The sequence below is a fragment of the Pelodiscus sinensis genome, chromosome 2, assembly GCF_052426305.1.
Source record: "Pelodiscus sinensis isolate ZL-2025 chromosome 2, ASM5242630v1, whole genome shotgun sequence".
In the NCBI taxonomy this organism is placed as follows: domain Eukaryota; kingdom Metazoa; phylum Chordata; order Testudines; family Trionychidae; genus Pelodiscus; species Pelodiscus sinensis.
The window spans coordinates 82748546-82756944 of record NC_143053.1 but is presented as its reverse complement, the minus strand read 5'-3'; positions in this window follow the sequence as shown (position 1 = coordinate 82756944).

Below are 8399 nucleotides of genomic sequence, written 5' to 3'. Positions count from 1 at the left end.
ATTATGCTTTGACTGTAATTTAAAATAAACAAATCTGATTTTCAGCTAAAGACTAACCTGACTAATCTGAGTCCAAACTTGCAGCTCTTTAGCTGAATCGGCTAAATTGCCCATTAACGATCCTTATTTAGACTTTGCAAACTGAAGTAGAGATAATCTAAAGATAAAATTCACCCCAATGTACAGACCTTGTGTGCGATTAACTATTCTATTAGTAGAGTTCCCACACATTCTTTTTATATAGAAAATCAGGTATTTATTTCCCTAGAAGATTCCATGATGGTAACTGAAAACTGGTAGCATAATTGCATTATGGGTACCAAGGAACTAAATCTTAAAAATCAAGAGGGCAAGTGCATTTTATACAGCATGTTAAAATACTTTGGCCTAACTGTGAAACTTTTATTCACGTTGGGGAATACCTACTTATGTAAATAGGTTCATTGATATAAATAGGATTCTTTGCTTGTGTAAGTGCTCATCTCCAGAATTTTTCCCGACAGGACCTTTTACTTTTTGTTAACACCTATTTAACTTAAATATCTGAGAAACTCTGGGGTCTACGGGGGAAATTCTACATAGCCTGAGATCTTAATTAAAGGAGATGGAAAGCTCAGGATGCACATTTATAAGGATGTAAACAAGTAATTTAGCAAAGCAACAGTTTTGATATTTCCAAAGTGAAGCTTTTTTCTTTTTGCTTTTAAAGCCCATTTGAACCTTCTTTTTTTCATAGGCCTCTGTGTCTGTCAGGTTGTGACCGAACCTCCCTTGAATCCTGAACACTGGTTTGCAGCCTTTATTCGGTGTCTCAAACTAAAATTTAATATTAACCCACCCATACCCTTCTTAGCTTTAAATATGATGTTAACAAATAAAAGTTAAAAGTAAAGTTCCACAATATCCAGGGACAGAGAGTTTGAAAATGTTGACACATAAAAGGCAAGTGCCCTTCCCCAAAAGGGCTTTAACTTCATGTATGCATTGGAACAATCAACAGCCTTGAATTCATTGAATGCAATGTGTAAACAGTGCATAAGGCACCATCAAGAGGCAACAGAATATAGTCAAGCATTTGTCCACATGTAAATAGTTAATTGACTGTGTTGTCAGACATCATGATTCAAGGCTGTTCTATTATGCTTAACACAAAGCTGTGCAACTACAGAATTATGCAGGTTGCAAAGTACATTTGAGATGACAAGGTAAGCTTAACCATGCCATTGCAATGACAATGAGTGATGTTTTCTGGTTTATTTTAGCTCATCTAGCTCATGTATAGCATCAGATGTTCAGTATTGACCTCATTCTATTCAATTTTTGTCCGGGATGAATGAAGCAAAAAAAAAAAAAAAAAAGTCAAATGTTAAGAGAGTCATGCCAAAAACGCGCAGAACTGCCAAACCCAACCATTAAAAAAAAACCAAAAAAACCCCAAACCAAAACAGCCGCAACAATAACAAACGACGAGCCAGGCTCTCACAGTATCATTGGGATATTTTTAAAAATAATACATTTGGATTTTTTCTTTTTGGATTTGGAACCTTAAATGCGTTTGGATCATGCTTTTAGGCTTTTTTTTTCCCCCTCCACGACTGTAGTGGTCAGTTGTGGAAGAGCTTTGTACGTGTTAGTTTAGGGGTAGTGAGGCCTGCATTCTTTTCCCCCTTTTCCCTATATCTGATGAGCCAGAAGCAAGTCTTTGGGAACATACGCCACTTAAGATAAGCATTGTATAGTAAGAACAAGTATGAGATAAGGGTAAAGGGCAAGAATGCATAAACAATTCTGTTTACCCTAACGTACTGATCCGTAAACAGGGCCAAAGAACAAGAAGATCCAGATCAGAATCAGATGGATAACTAACAGCTAAGCCCTACATCAGCATTAATGAGTAAGCCCTGGAAATGTCTGTTGCGAGAATCACAGGTCTGATGATTCATACCCAAGGGGGAAGGACAGAACCAGGTGGACCATTTTAGCAAATAAAAGATATTTCTTTATGACAGTGATGAATTTATAATATTTATTCTAAGATTTTTAATAGACCATGTTAATAATGAATTTACAGTATTTATTATATTTATTCTATGATTTCTAGTTAAATGTGTCAGAAATATAAGGATGGGAACGGCAAGGGGAGTAGTCTCTAGTCTAAAGATATCCAGCTACACTAATTAAATAACAGTGATAACAACAAACTCTATGTACTACGAAAAACAACTACAACACTAAGCTTATACAACAAAGAAAATCAAATCATACATACCAACTTACACAGCACACGGAACATTTCAAAGATATCGGTTCGGTTGCGAACGCCTTGGTTACGCCCGAGAGTTGGGGGAGGTGGCTGGTCAGTTGATCAGGCCGGCAGTGCTTTGAAGTATATGGGAAGGCACACACATGGTGGTATGTGTGTTACGAAGACCTCCTCGAGCAAACTGTGTGATGGGTATTTATCCCCAAATCTGCACATCGCTTTCCCGCGCTTGCAAATTACCATATACGGCCCAACGGTCACCAAGTGGGGGTCTGTGTCCCAGGAGTTGGGCCAAAACAGTGCAGATTTCATGTGACCAGGTAAGCCCCGCAGTTCTCATGCCAAGGTGATGGGCGGGAGAGTCTAAGGCTATTTTCCCCTTTTCACACCTTCCCTTTTTCTTAACGCAATGGTATGCAGGAAGGGTGCGGGCGGTTTCTCCCAAGGAGTATTGCAGCCCACTATAGCAAGAGTGTGCTGGCCAAACTTTTTACTAGGGGGGTGTGACATAGTGGGGGTACTTGCTGGGCTGTGGTGACCTCTGCTGTCTGGAGCAAGACCCAACAGGAAAACCTTATTATGCAAAGGTGACTCCATACCGGTTGAACCAGCCAACCCCCCATGGGGAGAAACAAAGGGAGGTGGAATGCTGCCCTGGCTGGGGGCAGGGCTTGGAGAGGGAGAGTTAGTGCCTGGCTGGAAAGCAGGGAAGAAGGAACTGGGGAGGGGGCTGGGATCCCCCCATCTCAAGGGGGCACTGAGGCCTCTTAGCCCCAGTTCCTGTAACCAGATTACATCTCTGCTATGCTGTATCCTGGAGGAGCAATAAACCACCCTCAATTCTACTGGCTGGTGGAGTCTGTTTGTGCCATTTCGGGGTGCAAGAGACGGGGGACCCCCAACGTGCCATCACAGGGGGGCATATTTTTTTCTAACAATTTCTAAACTGCCAAACAAGGCAGGAAAACTGTATTTAAGGCTGCCTCAGGGTATGTCTACACTACCCCCCTAGTTCGAACTAGGGGGGGTAATGTAGTCATATGGAGTTGCAAATGAAGCCCGGGATTTGAATTTCCCGGGCTTCATTTGCATGAAGCCGGCCGGCGCCATTTTTAAATGCCGGCTAGTTCGGACCCCGTGCCGCGCGGCTACACGCGGCACGGACTAGCTAGTTCGGATTAGGCTTCCTAATCCGAACTAGCTAGTCCGTGCCGCGTGTAGCCGCGCGGCACGGGGTCCGAACTAGCCGGCATTTAAAAATGGCGCCGGCCGGCTTCATGCAAATGAAGCCCGGGAAATTCAAATCCCGGGCTTCATTTGCAACTCCATATGACTACATTACCCCCCCTAGTTTGAGCTAGGGGGGGTAGTGTAGACATACCCTCAGAGCCTCGCAAATCAGACTTCACTGATGGGCTTTGGGTATTAGTACCTCGGAAACTGACACAACCTTCCACTTCATCCGCAGCCTACCCCGAGTCCCAGGCTTGCAGGAAGGGATGTAAGATATGCCGCTTCTTTGTTATATTGTTCTTCCATTTATGGGGCACAGCTGTTAGCTGTCAAGAAAAAAAACTACTTGTGTTTGACAGATACCTGTGTAGCGTCCTTTGTACTTTGAGAACCCAATGTCAGACCTGAGACTTACTCCTGCCGACTACAACAACTACAAGGACTAGACACTTAAAATGAAAGCTCAGATTCTTATGAAGTAACATGATTCCAGGATCCGGGGAAAGACTAAATATAACAAGAGTAGCCAACACTGGATTCTCCACTGCCTTATACCTTTTAACACCTGTACAATGCGAGTATGAGGAGAGTGCAGAAACTGGCAACTGATTTTTCCAGCATTTTATCCAGGTGAAAAAAATACACAAGGCTGGAAAAACATACTGGCTGTGTCTAGACTGGCCAGTTTTTCCGGAAAATCAGCCACTTGTCCGGAAAAACTTGCCAGCTGTCTACACTGGCCGCTTAAATTTCCGCAAAAGCACTGATGATCTCATGTAAGATTGTCAGTGTTCTTGCGGAAATACTATGCTGCTCCCATTCGGTCAAAAGTCCTTTTGTGTAAAACTTTTGCGCAAAAGGGCCAGTGTAGACAGCCCAGATTGGTATTCTGCAAAAAAGCCCCGATTGCGAAAATGGCAATCGGGCTTTTTTGCGGAAAAGCGCGTCTAGATTGGCATGGATGCTTTTCCGCAAAAAGTGCTTTTGCAGAAAAGCGTCTGTGCCAATCTAGATGCTCTTTTCCGCAAATGCTTTTAACGGAAAACTTTTCCGTTAAAAGCATTTGCGGAAAATCATGCCAGTCTAGATGTAGCCACCGTGTCTTGGTAAAACACTTTGCAGTCTTTGAACCTGATTCCCTACTTTAATAAACCAGTTTTACATTTGTACATCTTTAGGTCAGCGAAAAGTAGGATGAAGGAATGCACAGGAGCCTGTGAATGAAGTAGTTAGGTGGGCTACAGGGAGAGAGCAATTCATCTCTGTTCTGTGGTCTGTTTGCCCCAGCTTAGTTTTTATCAGTTTAGCTGGTGCAGCAATGGCATAGGGGCCAGATAGCTTAGCCGGGCTCTCAGCCTCTGAGCTGCCTCTACTGCAGCACAGCAATGATCTATGGTAGGGGTGGAGGCATGGTCAAGGAAAACCTGCACCCAATTAATTCCCTGTAGCAGGGGTTCTTAAATGTCATGAGACCGCAACCCCCTTCTGACAACAAAAATTACTACATGATCCTGTAGGCATTGTTATATTCTTGGCCCTGCTTTGCTAAAGTTTGGGGTTAGGTCTCTCTGCTGGCCCAGCCTGCCCTCCGCACCCTCCAATCCTGCCCACCACCTCCAGTGCATTTAAAATGACCATGGGTTTCCCTCCAGCCCTACTGTCAGTGCAGCAGGGTTAGAATAGCTTCCTGCTGCTAGCTGTGCATGGCTGTTGGCACATCCGTGTGGCCCTGCGAGAGGTAGGGCACGTATGTGTGTAAAAGCTGTGGGGGTGGTGCAGGCACGGAGATCCCTGCACCTCCTTCACACATCCCATTCCCTCCCAGAGCCTGCATCCCCTTTCCTCAACTTCTCTAGCCCCCAATCTCTCTTCCAGAACCTCCACCCCCACGTACCTCAATCCTTTGCCCCAGCCCATAGACTGCCCCCAGCACCCATACCACTACGCTGCACAAATTCCTTCCAGAGCCTTAAGCAGGTGTGTGTGTGGGGAGGGAAGGGTGCAGGCTCTAGAGCAGGGTTTCCCAACCTATGGGTCTGGACCCAAATATGGGTCACCATTACATGTCCAAAGGGTTGCCAGGTGTGTCCCCAGGTGGCTCTTAAGGAGCCATTCACACATTTTTTGAATTGCCCTGAGTCACCAAGTCTTCCTGAATTGTCAAAATGGGTCTCCGTCTGGAAAAGGTTGGGAACCGCTGCTCTAGAGTCTAGGCATTCTGGGCACCACCAACATGTCTGCAAACCCAGGAAGGGGGCCTGAAGCCTGAGTCCTTCCAAGCCCATTGTCCTGGGTGGCAGGACCAAAAAAGCCCAAGGCCTACTGCCTCAGGCAGGGAGTACAAAGTCGAAGCCCAAAGACTTCAGCCCCAGGCAAGGGCCTGTCACCTCAGCCTTACGGCCCAAGGCTAAAACCAAAGCCCTGAGCCTCACTGTCCAGGGCTGAAGCCTTCAGACTTGGGCCTTGGGCAGTGGGGATCAGGTTTTGGATTTGGCCCAGGGCCCCAGCAAGTCTAATCTAGCCCTGCTAACTCCATGAAAAGAGGTCATGACCCCACAGTTTGAGAACCACTGCACTATAGGGTCTCTTGCTGCCCCCTATATAGCAGGCTGTACCTCCTCCATCCTTTGGTTGGGAAAAATCCTGCCCTATTCAGCGAGGTCAGGGGAAAAGAATGTATTGTTTTGATATAAAAGTGCATTAGGCAGCTGAATTTTGTTGTTGTTGTAAATTGTTGTATTTGTCAACTAACATAACAACACTGAGTCTAAAAGGCAACAATCAACAGTTTTTATGGAAACTAGGGTACTGTTTCTTTCTGAAACAGTTGATTTGAGATGAAAACTTGCTGGCAGACAAATGTTGGTGTGCTAAAGGAAAAAAATATTTTATTTGCTGAGAAAAACTACAATTACTGTACATCGTGGGTAGCTTTGGGAAAATAATTTCCAAGTGGAAATGTTACCCTATTTGTCTCTGACAGAATTAATGTGTGCTCTGTACCCCTACAGCTGTGGTGTTTGTCAGCTAGCCTCCCTGAGTGTGTCAATGCCATGGATTAATTTAAATTATAAAGAAGAGAGATTGCAGATTTTTTTGAATTTGATAGATACAATTATAAAAGTATCAGGTTAATACAGAGCCCCATAGCAGTGTGAGTAAACCCAAGAAACAGATCATTCCCAATTAAGAGAGTGGAAAGGATGGAAAGAGAAATGGAGGCGTTCAAATACAACAACAAAGGGAGATAAAATGCTAACTCCCTATGCAGGGTGGTGATGGGAAACAATCAATATGCTCTGCCACATGAGTTACAGGGATTGAAATAACTGCGACAGGAAAACATTATTAAGGGGTGGGTGGGGGAAGACAGGGAATTAACAAAACCCCAACAACAACAAAACAAACCTTGGCAGATAAAAGAGACCAATCAAGACAAGAAATTGAGTTTTAAAAATATCACTCACGAAACACTGCTCAATATAACAGCAATAACAGAACAGAATTCTATTTAGAACCTGAAGTAATCAAAACAGGGTTCTAGGCTATTTAGAAGTGTCAAGATGTCAGTCGAGTTCTGATGAAGGAAAGTTATCATCCAGATTAAAAAGAAATTTACTTATTGATTGTTTTCTGAAGATGACTATTACCATGCTGTGATCTTTTTTGCACAGGGGAGAAAACACCATACAGTTTTGGGTTGAATTTTTTAAGATTTATTTAATTCAGTACTGATTTTGACTTTGCCACTTCCAATAATTATCTAACTTGGCTATTCACTAACTACTTATTGACCTTCATTTCCATGACAGTTTCTTGTACAGGCAGTCCCCGAGTTACACGGATCCGACTTATGTCGGATCCGCAGTTACGAACGGGGTTTGATGCCCATCTCCCTGGTCTGCTGGAGACCAGCAGACCAGGGAGACGGGAAGCAAAGCCTCTGAGGACGCCGGCAGCGGGACAGCTGCGGCGCGTATGGGCTGTCCGCTGCCCGCATGCTCCGCGGCTTTGCTCCACGTCTCCCCAGACCAGGGAGACGGGGAGCACGCGGGCAGCGGACAGCCCAGATGCGCCGTGGCTGTCCCGCTGCCAGCGTCCTCAGAGGCTTTGCTCCCTGTCTCCCTGGTCTGCTGGTTTCCAGCAGACCAGGGAGACGGGCATCAAACCCTGTTCGTAACTGCGGATCCCGCTGCCGGCATGTTCCGCAGCTTTGCTCCCCGTCTCCCTGGTCTGCTGGAGACCAGCAGACCAGGGAGACGGGGAGCAAAGCCGCGGAGCACACGGGCAGAAGGACAGCCGCGGCGCGTCTGGGCTGTCCCGCTGCCCCCGTGCTCCGCGGCTTTGCTCCGGACGCCTGTGGTACAGCAGCTGGGGCACTGCCGGTTGCTCCCGTAGCACCGCTCTGGGCGCTACTGGACCAACCCGGCAGCACCCAAGCTGCTCTGCCCCAGGCGTCCCCATGTCAGCCACTGCTGAAACTGACCAGCGCTGACTACAGGAAGCCCGAGGCAGAGTTGCTCTGCCCCGGGCTTCCTGGAATCAGCCACTGATCAATTTCAGCAGCAGCTGACTTGGGGACGCCTGGGGTTCTTAAGTTGTATCTGTATGTAAGAACTGGCGTCCAGATTCAGCCTGTTGAAACTGATCAGCGGCTGATTCCAGGAAGCCCGGGGAAGAGCAACTCTGCCTCGGGCTTCCTGTAGTCAGCCACTGGTCAGTTTCAGCAGCGGCTGAATCTGGATGCCAGTTCCGACTTACGTACAGATTCAACTTAAGAACAAACCTACAGTCCCTATCTTGTACGTAACCCAGGGACTGCCTGTATTGTAATGTCTGATAATCTCAATAGAACATAACTATTAATTTGAAACACCTAAAAGATGCTCAAACTTAGGTGCAT